Raw genomic sequence first — 25,655 nt, forward strand, 5'->3', positions numbered from 1 at the left:
TTGGTCTTTACAGAAATTTGTAACTGGTGGGACATGTGTTTCGCCTGAAAGGAAAAACTGAATGCATCATACAGTGTAGCGCCATTGGCAATGTTTACTTATTAATTGCCTATTTATATTCATACAGCGTCTTTTAAAGAAGAAATGGGTCATGGGTGTTACGAACCTGTAGATTTTTTTTTTCCAGGACGTATGTGGTGTGCGTTTAAGGCTGTAACAGGATCAGTACTACTTTAAGGCAGCAAGCTCCAGAGACTGAGTCAAAGGATGCATTCGCGTTGCCATAGGGTACAGCCAGTTTCAAATATGTATTCTTTTTGCCGTAGGATACGGCAAGGACCAAAGACACGAGTTACAATGTTGCCTATTGATGTTTGAAACTAGTTGAAAAACTGGCTTTTGAAACACAGTTAACAGATACACAGACAGCTGGACCAGCATATACTGAAGGAAAAGAGAGCTCACGCTCTCTCCCTCGCTGGCGCGCGCGCTCTCCCTCGCTTGCGCGTGCTTTATTTAAACCTTATTTATTATACTTACTTCAAGCAACCTTAGACTGTTCCACTCTGGAAGATTTCATTTTGACAGGAGTGTAAATATGTAAGGACACTAATTTTTCTGTTTTAAATCTTTATAGCTTTAGTTTTTCGAATTAAACAGTTAATTTGTTGATCTGAAGGCACCTGGTTTGGTTGGCTTCATTAAGGGATTAATAGATGGTACAATTTGGCTGGGTCTTAAGTTTGGAAAGTTTAAAAATGATATGTTAGGCGAAGTGTAGTGGGACGTGACTGAATCAACAGTGCATTTCTCCCACAACAATCAGAATCGTATATTTTGACTGGGGGCTTTGACTTGAGCGGTCAGTCGTAACACAGGCCATTACAGCAGTGTGAGGAGATGAAGAGATTGAGAGTGACCAACAACTAGGTCTAAGTGTTGGATTTTGAGGAGAATCTGAAATTGACGGGTTTAAGGAAGGAAATGCATGGGAGTTGGCTTCAGATGGTAGGCTGAATGGAGGGACAGATGGAGAAGAGGCTGTGGTCAGAGGAATGCAGGGTTTGACAGTGGGGAGATGTTGTCGAGCTGGAGAAGGTTTGAAGTCATACAAGAAGAAAAATTAGTTTTGTAATGTTGAGGGATTGGGAGCTAGTGTAGGTCAGAGGGTTGTGGAGTGTCTGGGGGTTGCTGGATAAGCGAAGGACAGGACAGAGTTTTAAATGATTCTGGAGTTGCAACCAGATTGTCTTTGTAGTGGAGGAGATACGGGTTAGAAATTTCGCTCTAAGCTGAACAGAACACAGCTTGTGAATAGTTTGGTTGAGGTAAGATGGTAACTGAAGAAGGATGGAGTCAGCAGTGAGGTGTGGAGTTTATGATGGGGGCTTAAGTAAGTTGTTTCATTCTAATGACACAAAACTGGATGGGAGGGTGAGTTGTGAGGAGGAACCAGAGGGGCTTCAGGGTGATTTGGACAATTTGAGTGAGTGGGATAATGCATGGCAGATGTAGTATAACGTGGATAAATGTGAGGTTATCCACTTTGGTAGCAAAAACAGGAAGACAGATTATTATCTGAATGGCTGTAAACTGAGAGAGGGGAATATGCAGCGAGACCTGGGTGTTCTCGTACACCAGTCGCTGAAGGTAAGCATGCAGGTGCAACAGGTGGTAAAAAAGGCAAATGGTATGTTGGCCTTCATAGCGAGAGGATTCGAGTACAAGAGCAGGGATGTCTTGCTGCAATTATACAGGGCCTTGGTGAGGCCACACCTGGAATATTATGTGCAGTTTTGGTCTCCTTATCTGAGGAAGGATGTTCTTGCTATAGAGGGAGTGCAGCGAAGGTTTACCAGACTGATTCCTGGGATGGCGGGATTGACGTATGAGGAGAGATTGAGTCGGTTAGGATTATATGCGCTGGAGTTCAGAAGAGTGAGGGGGGATCTCATAGAAACCTATAAAATTCTAACCGGACTTGACAGGGTAGATGCAGGAAGAATATTCCCGATGGTGAGGGAGTCCAGAACCAGGGGTCATAGTCTAAGGATACGGGGTAAACCTTTCAGGACTGAGATGAGGAGAAATTTCTTCACCCAGAGAGTGGTGAGCCTGTGGAATTCACTACCACAGAAAGCAATTGAGGCGAAAACATTGTATATTTTCAAGGAGTTAGATATAGCTCTTGGGTCTAAAGGGATCAAAGGGTATGGGGCGAAAGCGGGAACTGGTTACTGAGTTGGATGATCAGGCATGATCATAATGAATGGCGGAGCAGGCTTGAAGGGCCAAATGGCCTCCTACTCCTATTTTCTATTTTTTTTCCTATGTTTTTTACTCAGTGCCTTTCATAAAATTAAGACTTAATCAAAACTTGATGTTGCACCAACAGCCTGACGTCACAGAAGTGCTGGAAGAGTTCAGAGGTGGTGGAGAGGAAGAGCTGGATGTCATCAACATGCATGTCAAAGCTGACTGTTGGCTGACAAAGTTGCTTAGAAGTTCTTGCAGATGAGATGAGTGGTGTAGTGGCCAAGGGGGTCATGATGGGTAACAGTGTGAGAGTGGAAAGCAAAGTCATTCCTGGAGATGCCCTGCGAATGACTGTATCGCTAAGAATAGATTCAGGTGAGGGCAGTCCCACTGAGCTGGACAATCCGTGAGAGATGTAGGAGGAGGAAGGTGTGACTGGCTGAAAGCTGCTGGGGGGTGAGGTATAATGTACCAGGGTCACAATATTTTGAGGCTTTGCTGAAGACTGTTCAGGTGCTGTGGCAGAGGCTGAAGCCAGAGTGGAGGAATTGACAGAGTTGTGGCAGAGGCGTGCACAGAGCAAGAAACTGACAACTTCTTGAAGGATTATGAGGTTAAAGATGTTGAATTTTAGGGCAGTAGTTGAAGAGAATGGCTGGTGTGGGATCAGGAATTGTTTTTGAGATGTATTGTGTTATTCAAGGGTAAGGGAGGCAGAATTTAAAGGAGGAGAACTGGGAGTTGAGGTGCACGTCAGCCATGATCTAATTGGATAGCTGAGTGGGCTCGAGGGCCGAATGACCTTTTCTTATTCCATTTATGTCAGCTAGCACAGGAGTCAGGATGGAATATGCATGGGTAAATCTTTAGTTGGAGTAGATTTGAGGGAGCAAAAGGTGGAGAAGTTCATAGGGTGGGGTTTCGGTCAGCTCACCAGGATTCTGAGTTAGCCTGATAGGATTAGGGAGGGTAGAGGACATTCAGTTTGTTCTGGGTCTTGGGGAAATGGAGGGAAACAGCACAAGTAGCTTTGAGTGGTTGCTATCTTGCTGAGAGAAAAAAAACATGAGTTCCACATACTTGGAGGTAAGGGGCAGGGGAAAGAACTTTGCTGGACGAGATGGGAGGTCTTGTTGGGACGAGGCTATTGAACACGGGAGATATCAGAGTATTGGAATATATCGAGAGTTGGTGTTGTGGCAAATGACTGGTCAAAGGCCCAGCAGTTCAGAGTTTGAAAGTGTGGTTGTAAAGAATGTAGAGATTTCTTTTCTCCCAGGGACAGATGCTGAAGGAAGTAAGATTTGGCGAAGGCTAAGGTGTTGAGGAATGCAGGGGTGTTTGGCGATAATTTTGTCATCGATCAAGTTCATGGGAATGGGATTACTGAATGTGTGTAGGAATCTTTATATGGAGGGAGAGTTTCAGATAGGACAGGAGGATATTGACTTCCAAATTGAGGAAGTGGGGGGAGCTGAGGTGTCATTCAATTCCCAGATTGTACAGTTCGCTGGTCTTAGCTGGGGCATTAGTTGTATTGCAACACTGCTCTGCACCCTTTGGCTGGGAAGGTCATTGTGCCCCTCAGCAACAGTTGGTGTTTTCATAATGGTCGAAAAACAAAACCTGGTGCTAATGGAAGGCATTTTGCCAGCAAACTTCAGCAAATCAGCTAAGCCGTCAAGTTGGATTGTCAACAGAGGATGAAGCTGGATGTCGTCACCTGGCTGCATTACTTGGCGTGCTTAATTGGGTTAATGCACGACTATATTAAAGCAGCAATGTTTTACGTTTAGTCAAATAAGCTCTCCAATTATGTCTACGTAGGCGTTTTTTTGATTTTTCTTATGGTGCTCATGCTGTTGCTTTTATCTGCTCTGTTGTCCTTAATCTTTATACCATCTGTCTCTTATTTTCCCCTTGGACTGAGTTCTGCAGAGGGAATGACAGCAAGTGACGCCCTTCATTGAATCAATTAAATACCTGCATAATAAGGTGGTGTTCTGTTTGTGTGCACTACTCTCTTGCATTAATGATATAAAGCCTGAGCTAGAAAGGAATAATTAAATGGTAATTTCTATGAATCTAATTTTCTTTCTTACTGAAGCGATTGACTCCTTGTTTGGAATATCACCACCAGTCAACCCCAGTTCCCCCCCTTATCCACACATTTCAGTTGGCAGCAGTGGATTGCCAGTGGGGTGAGAATGTCGCCTTTTATGTAATGAGCTCAAATCTTGTACTAGCTGTACTTCCTCTATGGCTGAGAGCTAACTCTACAGACCAAGAATCAAACCTGGCAGCTTCCTGATCTGTGGGGCTTGAGTAATCTCTACTTGTTAATACTTCATTCCTCTAGTCATAACAAAATTTCATTTTGAAACAGACTTAGTTTGAAACTGAGCTTTTTGTTGTATTTGCTTATAGCAAATAGAATCAGCATATCAAAAAGGAAAAAAATCAATTCAGATGAATGCATCTTCACTCATCCAGTGTCAAGTATAATGGAATCCTTTAGAAACAAACTTCATTGTTTTTATTTCTGCTTGCTATGCAACTTGCCAAGATTATTGATTCAATATGTACAATTATTTGTTTGATTTCTGACCACCAAATGTTCTTCAGCAACCATGTCTCTGCAGCATCTTTAATGCTGTGTATATCCCAAACTACTTTAGTGGTGAGAAGGTCGTGAGTAGTAGTGGTGGCTGACAGAGTGGTTAAGATACTTGGGGAGGCTTTAAAATGGGAAGGGAAGTTGGAGAGATTAGGGTTGTGGGCTGAAAAAAATTACTATGAAACGACTGAAATTATAACTTGTTCCCTAATGACCTTAAGTGAGGGGAGACTGCCATCACTTCATGGTCTGACCTCTCTGACTCCAGCTGCACACCCAACGTGGTTGACTGTTATTGCCCTCCTAAGTGGCTTAGCAAGCTACCCAGTTCGCAGTGGGCAATAAATACTTGGCATTGTCTGCATCCTGACATGTAAAAATTCAGCTAACTGTACAGTAATTGGATCTAGGTGGTTTATAACAATCACCAGGAGCGTTTAGAAACCTGATGACCTGTGTTCAGCCCTTTTAGCAATGGCTGTAATTAGCTGCTCAAAGATAGTGTTAGAGCAGAAATGGGGGAAAATTGTGTGGCATTCCAGTAGTTCTTGAGATTTTGGTAACCTGCAAATGTTGAGCAAGTTCTTAAATCCTGCCACTCAGCATTACAAAGTTCTGAGGTGCATTGATGGCTTATTGAGTATTACCAGACTTGGAAGGTCTGGGATTTATTGTTGGCCTCTAAGTTGCATCTCAGCTGGTGCAGTAACTGGATGCTACATCCTGGAACCCCTGGGCCTGGCAGGAGCAATAATTATCTCCACTGCCAATGCTTGCACATGAATAATGGCCACTTGGAGGTACGGTGTTTGGGGAAGGAGGGGGGAGAAAATGGTAATTTTAAAGAAAAAAACTCCAGAACTTTGTTGCCACTATTGATTTTTTTTGAATAAGGGTATCCAGGGATATGAAACCAAGCTGGTTAAATGGAGTTGAGGTAGAGATCAGCCATGATCTAATTGCATGACTGAACCAGGCTGAAGGGTCTGAATTGGCCTACTGTTATTTGTTACTTCAGGATTTCTATAAATTGCAGATGAAATGAAGGAACCTTCATGTGTGCCTGCCTTTTTTGATTTGATTTCTCTTTTTTGCAGCAAAGTGATTAGATGTCTTTGTGCTCAGGGTGAAATCTGACAGTCCATTTGTGGCAGTTTTGCATCCATAGCATTAGGATAGACAAATAGGTAAACACTGTGCTTGGCCCAGGATTCTACTCAATGCATTGCATTTTGGTACATTGGTATTCTGTGCTTCTGTTGAGAACTTGGCTTCAATCAAGTTTTCAGGTTCATTCTGAGGCAACTCTACTCTAACCGTGTGAAAATCTTTTACTGTGTCTGGGGAAAGATAACTTGAAAAAGCTCCAACAGTGTCTGCAAAGAGATTTTGAGCTCTAACTCTAGGGTGAATTGGTGCCAATATACTTTTGAATGCTGTTTCCCTATGCTGAGCAGGTTAAATATGAAAGTAGCAAGTGACCCTGCATAGTGACGTCATTGCGTCTTTTGCTTCGGTGGTAGCGCTGTGGCTTTGAGTTGGAAGGGCCATGAGCTGAAGACCTCTTGAGACTTGAACACATAAGGAGTGCTGCACTGTCGCAGCTGCCATGTTATGCAAGGGTAGTTAAACTGCTGCTCCACATGGAGGAGTACTGATTGATCAGTTGAGGGAAAAAGGTAGATTTCCTTGCCTGTGTTACACCTGATGCTATGAGACCTCATGGGGTCCAGAGGCAATGCTGAGGACTCCCATGGCCACAAACTCTCACTTGAATAAGCACTGTGCCACTACCTCTGGTGGGGCTGCCCTGCTGGTTGAACACAATATACCCAGGGATGACTATGAAGGAGTCTGGGACATTGGTTGTAAGGTATGATTCAGTGAGTATGATTGTCAGGCTGTTGCATGACTTGTCTGTGGGACAGCTGTCCCAATTTTGGCACAAGTCCTCAGATGTTGGGCAGGAGAACTTTGCAAAGTTGACTGGGCAGGGTGGACCTTTGCCATTTCCCGTACCTCCGTTTTAGTTGACATTTTGTTTTGCAGGGGTTCAATACAATTGAGTGGCTTGCTAGGCCATTTCAGAGGGCAGTTAAGAGTCATCCACATTGCTGTAGGCCTGGAGTCTCATGTAGGCCAGACTGGGTAAGGACGGCAGGTTTCCTTCCCTGAAGGATATGAGTGAATCTGATGGATTTTTATAACAATCTGATCGTTTCATGATCATATTAATACTAGCTTGTCATTCCAGATTTATTCATCAATTGAATTTATATTCCACCAGCTGCCTTGGTGGGATTCGAACTTGTCTCCGGGCCATTAGTCTGGGTCTCTGGATTACTAGTCTAGCAACATTACTATTATGTTCCTGTTTGCCATTGTGAAGACCTTTGGGACATCCTGAGCGAGGCACAGGCACTATTAAATTCAGATTCTTTTTGGTTAAAGTCTACTGGTCACTTGTTGATTTTAAGTATTTATCACATGCAGAGCAGAGAATTCGGTTCCCAGAAATACGAGCAAACTTCCTATTCAGCGGTGATGGGAGGGAATGGGTGAGAGAAACTGCAGTGTCACAGTGAGTGCATAAAGGTACCACCAGGCATGTCCGAAGCCATAGAGGGAATATGCCAGATTTGATTTTGACTGCTGAACCCATCCAAAGCAGCAGTTGGGGTTTTGTAGTTGGCTTCAGTTCCCTTTGTGAGAGTTAAGAAAGTCTCTTCTCGCTCTTTGGCCTCCTTGTCTCGAGACAATGGGTAAGCACCTGGAGTGGCTCGAAAGGCCAGTTCTAGTGACTGACTCTTTCACAGGCACTGCAAATAAAATTGGTTGTTGGGGCTGTTACACAGTTGGCTCTCTCCTTGCCAACAGCGAAGTCTCTTCGACTTGCCACTCTTCAGCCCTGCCTTTATGGCTGTCTGCCAGCTCTGGCGATCACTGGCAACTGACTCCCACAACTTGTGGTCAGTGTCACAAGACTTCATGTCGCATTTGCAGACCTTTAAAGCGGAGACATGGATGGTTGGTGGGTCTGATACCAGTGACGAGCTCGCTGTCCTGCCATCTTCCATGCGGCTCACGTGGCCAAGCCATCTCAAGCGCCGCTGGCTCAGTAAGGTGTATATGCTGGGGATGTTGTCCGCCTCGAGGACTGCTGCGTTGGAGATATGGTCCTGCCACCCATTGCCAAGGATTCTCCGGAAGCAGCGAAGATGGAATGAATTGAGACGTCGCTCTTGGCTGACATAGGTTGTCCAGGCCTCTCTGCCGGAGAGCAAGGTACTGAGGACACAAGCTTGATACACTCGGACTTTTGTGTTCCCTGTCAGTGCGCCATTTTCCAACACTCTTGGCCAGTCTGAACATAGCAACAGGCGCCTTTCCCATGCGCTTGTTGATTTCTGCATCGACAGACATGTTACTGGTTATAGTTGAGCCTAGGTAGGTGAACTCTTGAACCACTTCCAGAGTGTGGTTGCCGATATTGATGGATGGAGCATTTCTGACGTCCTGTCCCATGATAGTTTTCTTGAGGCTGATTGTTGGGCCAAATTCGTTGCAGGCAGCTGCAATTCTATTGATGAGTCTCTGCAGACACGTCAGCCAAGAGCAGTGCCCTGATGAGGACCTTCCGTACTTTGGTCTTCGCTTTTAGACGGGCAAGGTTGAACAACCTGCCATCTGATCCTGTGTGGAGGAAAATTCCTTCTTCTGAAGACTTGAACGCATGTGAGAGCAGCAGAGAGAAGAAGATCCCAAACAGTGTCGGTGCAAGAACGCAGCCCTGTTTCACGCCATTCAGGATAGGAAAGGAGTCTGATGAGGCACCGCTATGCTGAATTGTGCCTTTCATATTGTCATGGAATGAGGTGATGATACTTAGTAGCTTTGCACATCCAATCTTTGCGAGTAGTCTGAAGAGACCACATCTGCTGACTAGTTCAAAGGCTTTGGTGAGATCTATGAAGGCAACGTAGAGGGGCATCTGTTGTTCACGGTATTTCTCCTGTAGCTGGTGAAGGAAGAACAACATTTCAATGGTGGATCTCTGCTCGGAAGCCACACTGTGCCTCAGGGTAGACGCGCTCGGCCAGCTTCTGGAGTCTGCTTAAAATGACTCGAGCGAAGACTTTCCCCACTATGCTGAGCAGGGAGATTCCACGGTAGCTGTTGGAGTCACTGCGGTCACCCTTGTTCTTAGAGGGTGATGATATTGGCATTGCACATGTCCTGTGGTACTGCTCCCTCGTCCCAGCATAGGCAAAGCAGTTCGTAGAGTGCTGAGAGTATAGCAGGCTTGGCACTCTTGATTATTTCAGGGGTAATGCCATCCTTCCCAGCGGCTTTTCCATTGGTTAGAGAATCAGTAGCATCACTGAGTTCCGATTTTGTTGGCTGTTCATCCAGCTCATCCATGACTGGCAGAGACTGGGCTGCATTGAGGGCAGTCTCAGTGACAATATTTTCCCTGGAGTACAGTTCTAGGTAGTGCTGCACCCAGCGGTCCATTTGCTTGTGTTGGTCAGTGATTGTGTCCCCTGATTTAGACTTGAGGGGGCGATCTTCTTGATGGTTGACCCAAAAGATCTCCTCTTAATGCCATCATACATTCCTCTGAAGTTTCCGGTGTCGGAGGCCAGCTAAATACGACTGCATAGGTGTTGCCAGTACAAAGAACAAATAACAGTACAGCACAGGAACAGGCCATTCGGCCCTCCAAGCTTGCGCCGATCTTGATGCCTGCCTAAACTAACACCTTCTGCATTTCCGGGGCCCATAATCCCTCTATTCCCTTCCTATTCATGTATTTGTCAAGATGTCTCAAACGTCGCTATCATATCTACTTCCACCACCTCCCTTGGCAGCAACTTCCAGGCACTCACCACCCTCTGTGTATAAAAAAAAAAAAAAAATGTGCCTCGCACATCCCCTCTAAACTTTGCCCCTCGCACCTTAAACCTATGTACCCTAGTAACTGACGCTTCTGACTATCCACTCTGTCCATGCCGCTCATAATTTTGTAAACCTCTATCATGTCGCCCCTCCACCTCCGTCGTTCCAGTGAAAACAGAGTTTTTCCAACCTCTTCTCATAGCTAATGCCCTCCAGACCAGGCAACATCCTGGTAAACCTCTTCTGTACCCTCTCCAAAGCCTCCACGTCCTTCTAGTAGTGTGGCGACCAGAATTGCACGCAATATTCTAAGTGTGGCCAAACTAAGGTTCTGTACAGCTGCAACATGACTTGCCAATTTTTATAGGTCCCAGCACTCATCCCTGCGGAACACTAGTCACATTCCTCCATTCAGAAAAACACCCATCCACTGATCCCCTCTGTCTTCTATGACCGAGCCAGTTCTGTATCCATCTTGCCAGCTCACCTCTGATCCCCTGTGACTTCACCTTTTGTACCAGTCTGCCATGCGGGACCTTGTCAAAGGCTTTACTAAAGTCCATATCGATAACATCCACTGCCCTTTCTTCATCAATCATCTTCGTCACTTCCTCAAAAAACTCAATCAAATTAGTGAAACACGACCTCCCCTTCACAAAACCATGCTGTCTCTCGCTAATAAGTTTGTTTGTTTCCAAATGGAAGTAAATCCTGTCCCGAATAATCCTCTCTAATAGTTTCCCTACCACTGACGTAAGGCTCACCGGCCTATAATTTCCTGGATTATCCTTACCACCCTTCTTAAACAAAGGAACAACATTGGCTATTCTCCAGTCCTCTGGGACCTCACCTGTAGCCAATGAGGATGCAAAGATTTCTGTCAAGGCCCCAGCAATTTCTTCCCTTGCCTCCCTCAGTATTCTAGGGTAGATCCCATCAGGCCCTGGGGACTTATCTACCTTAATGCTTTGCAAGACGCCCAACGCCACCTCCTTTTTGATAATGAGATGACTGAGACTATCTGCACTCCCTTCCCTAGGCTCATCATCCACCAAGTCCTTCTCTTTGGTGAATACTGATGCAAAGTGCTCATTTAGCACCTCGTCCATTTCCTCTGGCTCCACATATAGATTCCCATCTCTGTCCTTGAGTGGGCCAACCCTTTCCCTGGTTACCCTCTTGCTCTTTATATATGTATAAAAAGCCGTGGGATTTTCCTTAATCCTGTTTGCCAATGACTTTTCATGACCCCTTTTAGCCTTCCTGACTCCTTGCTTAAGTTCCTTCCTACTGTCTTTATATTCCTCAAGTGCTTCATCTGTTCCTAGCCTTCCAGCCCTTACAAATGCTTCCTTTTTCTTTTTGACTCTGCTCACAATATCCCGCGTTATCCAAGCTTCCCGAAACTTGCCAAACTTGTCTTTCTTCCTCACAGGAACATGCTGGTCCTGGATTCTAATCAGCTGACGTTTGAAAGACTCCCACATGTCAGATGTTGATTTACCCTCAAACAGCCACCCCCAATCTAAATTCTTCAGTTCCTGCCTAATATTGTTATAATTAGCCTTCCCCCAATTTAGCACCTTCACCTGAGGACTACTCTTATCCTTATCCACAAGTACCTTAAAACTTATGGAATTATGGTCACTGCTCCCGAAATGCTCCCCCACTGAAACTTCGACCACCTGGCCGGGCTCATTCCCCAATACCAGGTCCAGAATGGCCCCATTCCTAGTTGAACTATCTACATATTGTTTCAAGAAGCCCTCCTGGATGCTCCTCACAATTTCTGCCCCATCCAAGCCCCTAGCACTAAGTGAGTCCCTGTCAATATAAGGGAAGTTAAAATCACCCACCACCACAACCCTATTACCTTTACATCTTTCCAAAATCTGTCCACATATCTGCTCCTCTACCTCCCGCTGGCTGTTGGGAGGCCTGTAGTAAACCCCCAACATCATGACTGCACCCTTCCTATTCCTGAGCTCCACCCATATTGCTTCACTGCATGACCCCTCTGAGGTGCCATCCCGCACGACAGCTGTGATATTCTCCTTAACCAGTAATGCAACTCCCCCACCCATTTTACATCCCCCTCTATCCTGCCTGTCGCTTCATTTGCGCAGCGCCTGGCTGTTTGTGCAGCACTTCTGGCTGCTTTAAGTGCTACATAAGTTAACTCGCTGGGGGCTTTCTTGTAGTTCAACAGTGCAGTGTGCTTAGCGGCTATGACAGGTTCCAGCTCTTCAAAGTGAGATTGAAACTAGTCTGCATTCTGCTTCTCATGTTTGTCATAGGTGGTCATTGCTGAGGCATTGATGACTTCTGATGTGGGCCCACTTGGTTTCTGCATCCCTTGTAGGAGTGTTTTGAAGGAGTGAATTTAAAAACTTATGTCACAGCTGTGGATAAGAAATTCTGTTGGTGTTGATGCGCGGGCAGCCCTTCTGCTTGGAGTGATGTAGCTTCTTTGGTTTGAGTCTGACTTTGCTGCACACCAGGGAGTGGTCGGTGTCACAGAAAATGCCAGAAAGATAAGGTCTTGCTGCAGTTTTCCATCTGATATCTCCTGCTGGAAAGAGTGGGTGACTGCTAAGGATAGGATATGGCTTTGTTGTTCCTGATGTAATCCAATACCTTGCTAAAACTTGAACATGTGGAGTGGTTTGGGCAAGGTGTTTGTCAAATTGCAAGCAAATAAAAGTTATGTTCTACAAGTATATTAGAAATTGTTAAATGTGAATTGGGGCACCTACGAGGAGAGGACAGAGTTAGTAAAGAATATTTGGCAGGGGTTCCTTTACACTTTGCACCAATGTTTACAAAAGAGAAGGATGTTGTGGATGGAGTAATTCCTGAATTGTTTAAAAGCAAAAGTGGGATTTTTTTTTTTAATCTGACAAGGGAAACTGGAGCCCATTGCAATGCTGCAACGGCTGCCTCAACTGATATCAGCAGATGCAGCGCAGACCCAGAATCAGACCTGGCATATTCTGCTCTGACTGCTTGCTACACCTTCCTTTACAAAAGGGAAGTATTAGAGATTAGTTAAGCTAAAGGAGGACAAACGGCTAGGGCCTGACGGGATGCATAGATTTTTTTTTTTGTCCAATTCCTATCTAGTTTGCTTTCCACCATATTCGTAGTCATATAATAGTGAAGGAGTTGTTGGCGAATCATGGCATTCGATCCCTCAATTAGTCTACAGAAGACCAAGACATAAGGTGAAGAAAACACCCAGTTATCGACATCTTTGGGAAACATGATTCTGAAGACACTTGTTTCTCCCAAGCATGGTACGCTTGCTAAATTTTATGTCTCAAATTTCTTGTACTCTCTCCCATTATGTTGTTTTCTGACAGCCTACTGTAAAAAGGAGAATAAAGTGTTCTGGGAACAGAGCAAGTAATGGGCTTAGGACTACTGCTCATGTGGAGGATAAAAGAACAAAGTTGCATTTTATATCGTTCCTTTCATGACCCCTGGACATTTCAAAGTCTCTTGCAGCCAATTAAGTACTTCAGATATGTAGTCAGTGGTGTATCAAAGGAAACTTGGCAGCCAATGTATGCACAGCAAGGTCCCACAAACAGCAATGCGATAATTATCAGGTAATCTGTTTTATTTCAATGTTAGTTGATGGATAAACATTGGCCAGGACACTGGGAGCACTCCCTCGCTCTTTGAGTAGTGCTATGGATCATTTATGAACACTTGAGAAAACAGATGGGGACTTGGTTTAACGACACCTCCAACCGTGCAGCACTCTCTTGCAGTGCTGTGCTGAGGAGCCAGTCTACATTATGGGCTTTAAACTCTAGACTGGAACTTGAACCCACAATTCTGACTCAGTGCTACTCACGAAGTCAAGGCTGACACTGGTGTGGACTGATGGGACTTTGCACCCTATTTGTGGATGGTAATTTCGAAGTCACCGGCTTGAGAACACGAGAAGAAGGTCCACATTAGCAGAAAGGTCAAGCCCTGTCTAACTTAAAAATGCTGAGCATCAGTTGAACAGGGCCGAGTGTGACCCTGCGGAGTGACACGCAGCCTGATTACTTGGGCCAAGTTTATTGTGGCTAATGGATTTGGCATTCCAATAACGTTGAACACACACCCCATCTCTTGGAGGGTAAACAGAAATGAATATCTTTCTAGTCTGGCTGGAATGAGGTTGTAAATCTGCTGGGCATTGTGGAAAAGTGCGCACTAATAAGGCAGAAATTCTGTTTTCAGAATATAATCTGTAGAATGAGTTTGCCACATACCCCTGGATTTCCATAGGCAACTTTTTTCTTTTTGAATTTTTTCCACCTTGAAATGTTGTGAAACAGTTTATTAGATCGGAAATCTATTATTGCCGGGTGAGTACTTGGTGATCTGCTTTTCATGTTGAAATGGGATTAATTACAGCACTGACTAGTTTAATTTCCAATTTGACTTGTGCTCTTGCTGCCTCACCATTGCATTCTCTTTTTTTTTTTCCTCACTCCCATGCTATTGTGCATACACAGGCATGCACTAATTAGAGTGCAACTAATGCAGGCGTATTGGATGTGACCTTTTCATGCGCTGTACAGTTGATTTGTTCTTATTGGTCTCCATCCCAATAAACATGTTATCCACTTTTTTCGTATGTTGATGTATTTGTATCTTCTATATGAAAGTTATTCCAAGACACACACAGTGCAGAAACAGACATCAGATCCTCCTGTGGCAAAACAGCACAATAAGAGTGAATTACAGTTTGGAATCTAATCCAGGTATTTGGATGTTTTATATGCATCAAATAATGGACACCCAGAAGTGAGTTGCATGCTGGAATGTAATTGTTGGGCTCAGCGAACATCACAAGCTGAGCTTGATCATCTGGGAATTGTTGTCTTTGTATTTTTATCTGGATCATCTCCCCTAAATGTGTTTGCTAGTGGTTAGGGAGATGGGTTGAGGTGGAAATGGGATTGCTGTAGAGTCTGATTGTTATTAATGGGGTGGGCGGGGGGGGGGGAGTAAGGAGTGACCTCTGCAGGTGCTGCTTTGTTTACTCGCCCCCCCCACCCACCTTTTCAAGGAACAGGACAAGGCCATTTAGCCACTCGCATGTTATGCAATTCAGTGAGATCATGGCTGATCTATGACCTAACTTCATGGGCTGGATTTTACCATGTTCTTTGGGACAGTGCATTGGGACCAAATGAAGACCCTGAGCCTGCAATTGCTGGCAGCAAAATCAACAGCGCAGTCTTCTCTGAGGAGGCCTCATAATTGGCTGCCTCTGCCCTCAGACGACTGGCAGCTCTGAAGTCTCAGCGGCCCCACCAAGAGAGGATGCTGAGGCAGATCAGGGACTGCGAGGTCACCTCAACATGGAGGTGCCCTTGGAAGCATGGATCTAAACTAAAAATTATGATGGGCGGGCTGTTAGGCCCATCGAAGTAGAAATCCCTCTGGGTGAACCATTTGAGCTGTGGGTGAGGCCTTTCCTGTCTTTGGACTCTCTGAATCCAATGGGCCCCCTGGACTGCTGCAGGGATGCATCCCCCATTAAGCTGGTGTTCTCCGCATGCAGCAGTGGGGGCCACTGCGCCAGCGGTAAAATGCCAGTGAGCTTGCAAAATCAGACCTGTTTCAGGCCTTAAACATCTTAACTGGCTGCCCGCCTCCACGGAACGTGCAGACCATCCTACCCCCAGCCCGTCCCTGGGAAAGTTACCCAGCGGCGGCAATGAGTTCGGGAGCTGACCTGACCTGACTCTTTCTCTTCCCCCACCCCCATATTTTCTCAGCAGGGAAAATCCAGCCTATTTTGCTTTTGTCCCATATCCCTTAATACCTTTTGGTTAACAAAAGTCTGCCAATCTCAGATTTTAAATCCGCAATTGACCAAGAGTCAACTGCCGTTTGCGAAAGGCGTTCCAAACCTCTACCACCCTTTGCATGGAGAAGTGTTTTCAACCTCACTCCTGGAAGACCTAGCACTAATTTTTAGACTATACCCCCATTCTTAGATTCCTCAACCAGAGAAAATAGTTTCACACTAACTTCTGTTTTTCTCGATGTACCCAATTTGTTTTCAAGATATTAAGGAGAGCTATGATTAAATCACCCCTTAACCTTCTAAATTTTCTAAGAAATTTAACAGTAGTTCGTAGAATCTTTCATTGTAATTTAACCCTTGGTGTCCAGGTATCTTTATGGTGTACATACACCGCACCTCCTACAAGGTCCTAAAGTGTGTTGAGAACTGAATGCAGTATTCCAGGTGTGGTCTAACTGGGGTTGTGTATCACTGTCACACAACTACTACCCCCTTGTATTTCTAGTCTTCTGGATAGAAAGACCAGCATTACATTAACCTTTGTGATTATTTTCTGTAACTGTCCATGAAATTTTAACAATCTACGTAATGAACCCCTAAGTCTCTTTGGGCCTCAAAGTTTCTAGCTTTTCACCATTTTGAAAGAATACTGTTTTCTCCTTTCTAGGTCCAAAGTGGATGATGTCTCACATTGAAATCTATTTACTGCGGTTTTGCCCATTCACTTAACCTATTAATATCATCTTGTAATTTTACACTTATATCCACACTGCTTGCAATGCCTTCTATTGGTGTCATCGGCAAACTTGGATATGTGGCTTTCCATCCCGCCATCGAAGTCATTAATAAATACAGTGGTGAATAGTTGAGACCCCAACACAAATCCTTGTGGGACACCACTGATCACATCTTGCCAATTGGAATGCCTTTCCATTTATACCTACACTTCCTACATTATCCTGCCACTCAGCCAATTTCCTTACCAGGTCAATAATGTGCCTTCAATTCTGAGCTTCAAAACAATCTCTTATGAGGGACTTTATCAAATGCCTTTGAGAAGCACATATAAATAGCAAAATAGAGTCGTACAGCATAGAAACGGGCCCTTCGGCCCACCGTGTCCATGCCGACCATAATGCCGATCTATACTAATCCCACCTACCTTCATTAATTCCTTATCCCTCTGTGCCTTGCTCATTCAAGTACCTATCCAGATGCCTCTTCAAGGTTGCTACTGTCCCTGCCTCCACCACCACCTCAGGCAGCTCATTCCAGATACCACTATTCTTTGTGTGAAAAATTTACCCCTTTGATCCCCTTTAAACCTCCTCCCTCTCACCTTAAATCTATGCCCTCTAGTTTTAGTCACCCCTACCATGGGAACCAGACTCTGGTTATCTACCCTATCTATGTCCCTCATAATTTTATATACGTCTGTCATGTCCCCTCTCAGCCTCCTTCGCTCCAGGGAAAACAGACCCAGCCTATCCAATCTCTCTTTATAACTCAAGCCCTCCAAACCAGGCAACGTCCTTGTGAATCTTTTCTGCACCCTCTCTAGCTTAACCACATCTTTCCTGTGGTGCAGCGACCAGAACTGCACACAGGACTCCAAATGCGGCCTAACCAACGTTATGTACTCTTGTACTCAATGCCTTGGCTGATGGAGGCAAGCATGCCAAACGCCTCCTTCACCACCCTGTCTACCTGTGTTGCCACTTTCAGGGAACTATGTACTTGCACCGCAAGGGGTGTCTGCTCAACAACACGCCCCAGGGCCCTACTATTCACTGTATATGTCCTGTCCTGGTTTACCTTCCCAAAATGCATCACTTCACACTTGTCTGCATTAAATTTCATTTGCCAATCCCTTGCCCACTTTCCCAGTTGATCTATATCCTGTTGTAACCTTAGACAACCTTCTTCACTGTCCACTATACCACCAATTTTGGTGTCATCTGCAAACTTACTAATAATGCTCCCTACATTCACATCTAAGTCATTAGGATATATGACAAACAACAGAGGGCCCAGCACCAATCCCTGCGGCACACCACTGGTCACCGGCCTCCAATCTGAAAAACAACCCTCCACTACCACCCTCTGCCTCCTATCACCAAGCCAATTTTGTATCCAATTGGCTAGTTCACCCTGGATCCCAAGTGTTTGAACCTTCTGGACCAGCCTACCATGCGGGACCTCGTCAAAGGCCTTACTAAAGTCCATGTAGACAATGTCCATCGCCCTGCCCTCGTCAATCCTCTTGGTCACCTCCTCTCAAAACTCCATCAGATTCGTGAGATATGATTTCCCACGCACAAAGCTATGCTGACTATCCCTAATCAGACCATGCCTTTCCAAATGCATATAAATCCTGTCTCTCAGAATCCCTTCCAATAACTTTCCCACCACTGACGTAAGGCTCACCGTCCATAGGTGTTTTCTTGTCCACTGAATTTTTTTGAAGAGGTGATTAAAGTAATCAGGTTTGGCTGACCGGACCGATCATTTATAAATGCTAGCTGGTGCTGTCTGATCAGCTGCAAAATTTCAAGGTATTCAGTCATTCTATCCTTAACTATATACTCTTAATTTTCCAAAAACCGGTCTCCAATTCCCTGCTTGCCCCTGTACTCCTTTGCTAAATGATGGAGTGGCATATGCTATTTTCCAATGTGAACAAACCTTTTTGAGAGCTCTTTTGAGGTTTCTGCTCTCACTGCAGGGCCTTGAACAGTCCTGCAGTAACAGCTGTTTAACGTTTCTTTGGTCCTCCATCGACCACCTCTTTCTGAAACAATTCTATATTGCCTCATGTTCCAGCTGAATGCAAGAATCAAATCTTTGAAGTCACCTCGTCCATAAGTGCATTGGCTGCAAGAATACAAATGTTTGAACCTACCCTCCATGCCGTTCTGCTCCGCACGTCAACCCCCACCTCAACCAAACCCCATCCTTCTGAGATGCAGTCTGTTGGCTAATTGTCGAATGCTTGGCTATGATTGTAAAAGCTTGATGTTCAGTTCATTAAGAAGGAGAATTAATATTAGATTAAATAAACTAATTGTGTTTCATGTCCAAGTACAGATGCCATGAAATATCTTGGGAAGGAGGGGTGGGGGTTAGTGAAAGGTCAAAACAGGTGTTTGAGCACTGGAGCTCAAAAACCTCCAGTGAGGGCAGCATCTGCAAAAGAGCCTGACAAAGAGGGCAGGCTCAGTGAGGGCTGTCCACCATCAAGTCAGGAGTGTGATGTAATGCTCTTCACTTCACTTGCCTGGATGGGTGCAGTTCCAACAACAAAAGAAACTCTCAGCCCACTTAATTGGCGCCCATTTAATTGGCACCCCATCCACCGCTTTCAACATTCACTCCCTTCACCACTGATGCACAGTGGCAGCAGTGTGTCCCATCTACAAGATGCACTGCAGCAACTCGCCAAGGCTCCTTCGACAGCACCTTCCAAACCCGCAACCTCTACCACATAGAAGGACGAGGACAGCAGATGCATGGGAACGCCACCAGTGCAAGATCCCCTCCAAGTTACACACCATCCTGATTTGGAACTATATCGCCATTCCTTTGCTATCACTGGGTCAAAATCCTGGAACTACCTTCCTAACCGCTGTTGGTGCAGCTACACCCTAAGGACTGCAGTGGTTCAGGAAGGCAGTTCACCACCACCTTCTCGAGGGCAATTAGGGATGGGTAATAAATGCTGGCCTTGCCAGCAACGTCCACATCCCATGAACGAATAAAAATAAAAGTGTACCAGGGCAAGCACCAGCATACTTAGCAGTCGGAGAGGCAAATGTCAAAGCCTGGGGCAAGGAGGGGACAGCAGGTGAATTCCTGGGATTAGGAAGAGCATCAGTAGTGGCAGGGAGGGGCAAGCACCTTCACCCTGGGACCAAGTAGAGAGAGCAAAAAAGAGACTTTTGTGCCTTTCAGGATGTCTCAAAGTACTTTACAGCCATTTAAGTACTTGTGAAATCTGGTCACTGTGGTATTAGAACACTGGAACACCAGAAATAGCAACAGGAGCAGAGCATATGGCCCATTGAGCCTGCTCTGCCATTCAAAACGATCATGGCTTATCTTGGGATTCAACTCCACTTCCCTAACTGCTTGCCATACCCCTGGATTCCCTGAGACCAGAAATCTGTCTATCCCAGCCATAAATGTATTCAACGATGGAGCATCTGCAACCCTTTGGGGTCAAGAATTCCAAAGATGCAGAACCCTTTGAGTAAAGTAATTTCTCTTCATCTCAGTCCTAAATTATCAGCCCCTGATCCTGATACGGTGTCCTGTGTTCTTGATTCCCTGAGCAGCTGAAATAATCTGTCTACCTTATCCATCCCCTTTAGAACCTTTTGTTTAAATGAGATCACGCCTCTCATTTTTCTAAACTCCAGAGAATACAGGCCAAATTTACTTCGCCTCTCATCATCGGTCAACCCACGGGCCAATCTGTGAACCTTTGTTGCATCGCCTCCAATGCAAGTATATCCTTAAATGTGGAGATCCAAACTGCACACAGTATTCCAGATGTGGTTTCACCAAAACCTGTACAATTGTAGCAATGCTTCCTTATTCCTGCCCTCCATTCGCTTGCAATTTCGGCCAACATGCCATTTGCCTTCCTAATTGCTTGCTGTACCTGCATGTTAACTTTCTGCATTTTGGACAAGCTCTTCCAAGTCTTTTTAAACATCACTTACAAGTTTCACATTTAAAAAAAAAAAAAAATTCTGCTTTTCTATTATGACCAAAGTGCATAACTTAACACTTCCCTACTTGATGCTCCATCTACCATCTTGTTGCCCACTCACTTAACCTGTCTATATCTCTTTGCAACCTCTGTCCTCCTCACAGATTACCTTTCCACTCACCTTTGTATCATCAGTAAACTTAGATACATTACTCTCTGTCTCCTCTTCTAAGTCATTAATATAGATTATAAATAGCTGAGACCCCAGCACTGATCCTTGTGGCACTGCACCGTTTACTGCCTGCCAACTTGAAAATGCCCCGTTTGTGTCCACTCGTTGCTGCTTGTCTGTTCACCGATCATCTGTCCATGTTGATGTATTACCCCAAACACCATGAGCCCTTATATTGCCAATTAACCTTTTGTGTGGCACCTTATCAAATGCCTTTTGGAAATCTAGGTATACAACATCCACTGATTCCCCTTTATTTACCCTACTAGTTACATCCTCAGAAACCTCTAATGAGTTTGTGAAACAGAATTCCCCTTTAGTAAAACCATGTTGACTTGTTTTAATCATACTGTGCTTTTCTAAGTGCATTGTTAAGTCTTCGTTAATAATAGATTCCAGCATTTTCCCAATTGTATTGTTGGAAACGCGGCAGCCAGTTTGTGCACATCAGTGAGGAGAGCACTTGCACACTAGTAACAAGGTCACCTTCATCCATGTTCAATGATTTTACCTATTAGTCATATATACAGTCCCCCCGATTATAGTGAGCAAGTTTGTGTGAATGCAAATTATCTGCTCCATGCGATGACAGTTGAATCCAACTGAGTCGCTGTTCATTTCAATGAAGGTCTTAGGTGCTGAAACTAATGCTAAACATCTGCAGATAAGCAGCAAATACCCAATTAAGGCATAGAGTTTGGAACCAACATAGGGCAACTAAGATGCACAACAAGTCCTGGCCTTGTCAGCAGTACCCATGTTCTGGGAATTAATTTTTAAAAACTCACTGCGGCATTCATTTGATTTCTTGTTAAATATATTTGAAATTGACTTCACATCTCAATCTTTATCTCCATGAAACATCTGGCCAGCACCCCCCCCCCCCCCCCCAAATTAAAAATAAACTAGTGTACTGCAGAAGAAGTGGCGTTGCCATTCCTTTATAATAATCAGGATCCCTTAACCATCGTGCAAACTAAATGTCAATGGTGCAATCATTAAGCTGGTTTGTTACGTATTTTTCTAAGTGTTTTATTCGTTTTTTTTCATAAATTATAGGGAAACAAATGTTACTATGTACTGCATTTCTTCGAGATGACATCTTAGGAAGTATCCTGTCAAAAGTTTGTAACGGAGGAGCTGACGCAAGGTTCTTGGCTGTGGGACATTAAATATCAGGGGCTCTTTTTAAGAGTCACCCACAGTTTCTGAAAGAGCTACACTGACCAGTTGAATTGTTTGATTCATTTAAGTGTCATGTTTGATATCTTTTAATTCCAGCGATAATTTTAGTTTCAATCTGGTGAAGAAATTTTCGGAAAAGGATCATTACTGCCCAGATCTGTCTTGGTGTCTGTGTTGAATTTATCACCCAATATATTACTTTTATCTAGATCGAACAGTAGCAACAATTTGAAATGAAAAATGCAGCAATCCTTATGAAACTGCTTAATTAAAACAAACTAGAGAGAAATAGAGAGTAGGAAGGGACTGAGAAGAAAGCGCTTAATGGTCGAACTGCCTGAAATAGCTGGCAGTGCCTTTGTACTTGATGCTTCTGGTAATGGCAAATTGTCACCAGCCACATTGGCTGCTCTCCAGTATAAAAAAGGACTCTAGTAGCTTTGGGAGGCAGTTACATGATTAGTGATGTGTCGTCAAAGGTATATAAACTGGCAGATTGTCATGGGAATTTGGATTTGACTTGAGAAGACCAAGCTCCAGAACTGCATACTCACAGTTGTTGTTTCCCTGAGTCAAGTCATTTGGTAAGTACCTAACCTTATTTGGAGGATTAAATTTCTGGCTCGAAGCTCTAATAGGGCAGGGCTACGGGGAGTGGGACTGACAGCATAGCTCCATGGAGAGCCAGCTGTAAATGACATTCACGGAGAAGACTTTGAGGGCAGAGTTCCGGACCGGTATAAAAAAGTTACCTCTGGTAAAAAAAAAACTGAAAAGTGACGTCACAGGAAAGCTGTGACCTGATTGGCTGGTAGGGAATTTGTACTGAATTTGAAAATAAAACATTAGTAAGAATTGATTAAAACCCTAATTAACTAATTAATAAGTAGAGTAACTAAACCAGAGGGAGGAGATTACTGTATTTAGTCAGCATTTAATATTTATAGTAGGAATCGAGCACTGGGGACCATATCGTTAATTATAACAATTTAGTAAGGATTTAATAAGTATTTATTTACTTTATATTATATAATTAATTAGTGCTAGAAATGTCAGTTCGAGGGGTGAAGTGCTTCACTTGTGAGATGTGGGAGGTCCGTGACGCTTCCAGCGTTCCGGATGACTACATCTGCAGGAAGTGTACCCAGTTGCAGCTCCTCACAGACCGCATGGAACAGTTGGAGCGGCAACTGGATGCACTTAGGAGCATGCAGGTGACAGAAAGTGTCATAGACAGGAGTTTGAGAAGTAGTTACACCCAAGGTGCAGGTAGGTAGATGGGTGACCGCTAGAAGGGGCAGGCAGTCAGTGCAGGGATCCCCTGTGGCTATCCCCCTCTCTAACAAGTATACCGTTTTGGATACTGTTGGGGGGGATGGCCTATCAGGGGAAAACAGCAGCAGCCAGAGCAGTGGCACCACTGTTGTTCAGGGAGGGACAAAGCACAGAAGAGCAATAGTTATAGGGGACTCTATAGTCAGGGGCACAGATAGGTGCTTCTGTGGATGTGAAAGTGACTCCAGGATGGTATGTTGCCTCCCTGGTGCCAGGGTCAAGGATATCTCTGAACGGACAGGGGGCATTCTGAAGGGGAAGGGTGAACAGCCAGAGGTTGTGGTACACATCGGTACCAATGACATAGGCAGGAAGAGTAATGAGGTCCTGCAGGGGGAGTTTAGGGAGTTAGGTAGAAAGTTAAAAGACAGGACCTCTAGGGTTGGAATCTCTGGATTACTCCCTGTGCCACGTGCCAGTGAGGCTGGAAATAGAAAGATTGTGCAGCTAAACACGTGGCTGAACAGTTGGTGTAGAAGGGAGGGTTTCAGATATTTGGACCATTGGGATCTCTTCAGGGACAGATGGGACCTGTACAAGAAGGACGGGTTGCATCTAAACTGGAGGGGCACAAATATCCTGGCTGCGGGGTTTGCGAGCGTCACGCGGGAGGGTTTAAACTAGTGTGGCAGGGGGGTGGGAACCAGAGCAGTAGGACAGCAAGTGAAATAAATGAGGGGGACAGTAAATAAGGACAGTAAGAGGAAGAGCAGGCAGGGAGATGTTGCGGAGCCCAGCGGGACTGGTGGTCTGAAGTGCATTTGTTTCAATGCAAGAAGTATGTATAACAGGTAAGGCAGATGAACTTAGAGCTTGGATTACTACTTGGAAATATGATGTTGCTATTACAGAGACTTGGTTGAGGGAAGAACAGGATTGGCAGCTAAATGTTCCAGGATTGAGAAGCTTCAGGCGGGATAGAGGGGGATGTAAAAGGGGTGGGGGAGTTGCATTACTGGTTAAGGAGAATATCACAGCTGTATTGCGGGAGGACACCTTGGAGGGGTCATGCAGTGAGGCAATATGGGTGGAGCTCAGGAATAGGAAGGGTGCAGTCACGATGTTGGGGGTTTACTACAGGCCTCCCAACAGCCAGCGGGAGGTAGAGGAGCAGATATGTAGACAGATTTTGGAAAGATGTAAAGGTAACAGGGTTGTGGTGGTGGGTGATTTTAACTTCCCCTATATTGACAGGGACTCACTTAGTGCTAGGGGCTTGGATGGGGCAGAATTTGTAAGGAGCATCCAGGAGGGCTTCTTGAAACAATATGTAGATAGTCCAACTAGGGATGGGCCATACTGGACCTGGTATTGGGGAATAAGCCTGGCCAGGTGGTGGAAGTTTCAGTAGGGGAGCATTTTGGGAGCAGTGACCATAATTCCATAAGTTTTAAGGTACTTGTGGATAAGGATAAGAGTAGTCCTCGGGTGAAGGTGCTAAATTGGGGGAAGGCTAATTATAACAATATTAGGCAGGAACTGAAGAATTTAGATTGGGGGTGGCTGTTTGAGGGTAAATCAACATCTGACGTGGGAGTCTTTCAAACGTCAGTTGATTAGAATCCAGGACCAGCATATTCCTGTGAGGTAGAAGGATAAGTTTGGCAAGTTTCGGGAACCTTGGATAACACGGGATATTGTGAGCCTCGTCAAAAAGAAAATGGAAGCATTCGTAAGGGCTGGAAGGCTAGGAACAGACGAATCCCTTAAGGAATATAAAGACAGTAGGAAGGAACTTAAGGAAGGGGTGAGGAGGGCTAAAAGGGGTTATGAGAAGTCATTGGCAAACAGGATTAAGGAAAATCCCAAGGCTTTTTATAAGTATATAAAGAGCAAGAGGGTAACCAGGGAAAGGGTTGGCCGACTCGAGGACAGAGAAGGGAATCTATGTGTGGAGCCAGAGGAAATGGGCGAGGTACTAAATGAGTACTTTGCATCAGTATTAACCAAGGAGAAGGACTTGGTGGATGATGAGCCTAGGGAAGGGGGTGTCGATAGTCTCAGTCATCTTATTATCAAAAAGGAGGAGGTGTTGGGTGTATAAAAGGGAGTATAAAAATTGGCAAGTCATGCTGCAGCTGTACAGAACTTTAGTTAGGCCACACTTAGAATATTGCGTGCAATTCTGGTCGCCACACTGCCAGAAGGACGTGGAGGCTTTGTAGAGGGTACAGAAGAGGTTTACCAGGATGGTGCCTGGTCTGGAGAGCATTAGCTATGAGGAGAGTTTGGATAAACTTGGATTGTTTTCACTGGAACGACGGAGGTGGAGGGGTGTCATGATAGAGGTTTACAAAGTTTTCAGTGGCATGGACAGAGTGGATAGTCAGAAGCTTTTTCCCTGGGGTGGAAGAGTCAGTTACTAGGGGACATAGGTTTAAGGTGCGAGGGGCAAAGTTTAGAGGGGATGTGCGAGGCAAGTTCTTTACACAGAGGGTGGTGAGTGCCTGGAACTTGTTGCCGGGGGAGGTGGTGGAAGCAGGTACCATAGAGATGTTTAAGAGGCATCTTGACAAATACAAGAATAGGATGGGAATAGAGGAATATGGACCCTGGAAGTGCAGAAGGTTTTTAGTTTAGGCAGGCATCAAGATCG

General features: G+C 44.8%; 1 protein-coding gene across 2 annotated transcripts in view; it reads left to right on the plus strand.

Moving 5' to 3' along the window:
• Positions 1–25,655, plus strand: part of smarcc1a (SWI/SNF related, matrix associated, actin dependent regulator of chromatin, subfamily c, member 1a) — a 305,946-nt gene that overhangs the window by 269,170 nt on the left and 11,121 nt on the right. The window lies entirely within an intron of this gene.

Source organism: Heterodontus francisci, chromosome 5 (genome assembly GCF_036365525.1).
Source record: "Heterodontus francisci isolate sHetFra1 chromosome 5, sHetFra1.hap1, whole genome shotgun sequence".
In the NCBI taxonomy this organism is placed as follows: Eukaryota; Metazoa; Chordata; class Chondrichthyes; order Heterodontiformes; family Heterodontidae; genus Heterodontus; species Heterodontus francisci.